Here is a 1,799-nt window from a genome sequence, read left to right as displayed (position 1 = left end):
ATACAATTATTTGGATGTTAATTATGGCTATGAATGGCTAAAAACTCCCTTTCCAGGGTTAGAGCCAATAACATGACTACTATTATTTTGAATTAATTTGGTTTGTTTATCACTATTGGTTGTTTGTTTATTCTTGTTTAAACTAGTTTGAGGAATGATCACCCTTAAATACATTTATTGTCACCCTTGTGATCTCGGGAAAGGGAATAGGGAGATAGAACATGGGAATGAACACTGTATGGTTCTTATTCTTTCATGAAATAAGGAATTTAAATTAGCATCTTGGAGAGGGATCTATGTAGAAGCCTTACTTGTTTCACATGTAGGATGATAGCGTAAAGAAATTAATTAGATTATTACATCCCCGCTCAATGATGTAGTTGTAATGTTCAATGTAGGTAAACATATAAAGGTCGAGAGACCATGATCATGCAATTAACCCTATGAATTAGCAACCAAGATAAGCAAGTTAACGAATAAAGTTCAATAACGTAGTATGATTGTTTGAAGTGCTTTAACCTTGGGTTTTCTCCTATTGATTGTCTCAACATCTTTACTTTACGAATTGTTTACTTTTTTGTAATTTATAATATTCAAAACTCTATTTTGGTGACGTTTGCATCAATTAATCTAAATTGTGAACTATAATTGAATAGTCATTAAACAAGTCCCTATAGGATTGATACGGCTTTCTTTAAGGCCACTGTATTACTCGGTAGACCACTTACACTTACGTGTGCGCTTGGGCGCTGTCAGCTTCATCAAAGTTGTTCGCCCCCAGTGCAACTTCAGAGTAAGAGATTCTCACATGGGATGGACCAATAAAGTCTGGAATATAAAGTCGTCTGCTTCTTTTCGATATTTCAGAAATTAAATCATGAAAATTGTGGTGACTACTAATACTAATGCAACTCAAATTAAAGTTGAAATGCTTAAAATTTAAAGAGAAATGATCTATGGTAGAGATTTCCTCCATGAAAACATAAATAGAGAGAGGAAAAGAGGAATTTAGTATAGGGAAAAGAAGTTATTTGTTAAGCTGAATTAATATTGAAATGTGTGTACTTATGTATAAGGTATATAACAATGTAAAAGTGTGTATAAACACTTTTTATATACCTATATAGGGATAATTAAATAACTTAGTCAATATTGACTCCTAATTACCTTATTTATCCTAGTTTCAATTAATTACAATTCATAACCTTCTTTTGCCTATTAATTTTTCATAATTACAATTCATAGCCTCTCTCATGTATTTTTTCTTTTTCTCTATTTTCTATTACTTTCCTTTTTCAGTTTTTTCCTTCTTTTTTTCTTTTTCTTTTTTCCTTTTTCTCTTTCTTTTTTTTTTTTTTTTGTAGTTTTTTTTCTTCATTTTTTCTTTTCCTTTTTTTGTTTTCTCTTTCTTCTTCCTTTTTTTAATTTTTTCTTTTTCATTGTCTTTTTTTCATTTTGTCTTTCCTTTTTTAGTATTTTTACTTCTTTTTTCATTTTCTCTTTCTTTTCTTTTTTCAATTTTTTCGTTTTCTTTTTTTTCTTTTGTATTTTTTTCTTTTCTTTTTTTCTTTTTATTTTCTCCTTTTTTTTCTCTATTTTCTATTACTCTTTTTTTTGAGTTTTTTTCTTCATTTTTTCTTTTCCTTTGTTGTTTTCTGTTTCTTCTTTCTTTTTTAAATTTTTTCTTTTTCGTCGTCTTTTTTCATTTTGTCTTCTTTTTTTTCTTATTTTTATTTTTATTTTTTTTCCTTCTATTTTTTTAATTTTTTTCTTTATTTTCTATTACTCTACTTTTTTTT

Source organism: Capsicum annuum, unplaced genomic scaffold (assembly GCF_002878395.1).
Source record: "Capsicum annuum cultivar UCD-10X-F1 unplaced genomic scaffold, UCD10Xv1.1 ctg2101, whole genome shotgun sequence".
NCBI lineage: Eukaryota > Viridiplantae > Streptophyta > Magnoliopsida > Solanales > Solanaceae > Capsicum > Capsicum annuum.
Note: the sequence above shows the minus strand (reverse complement) of the source record.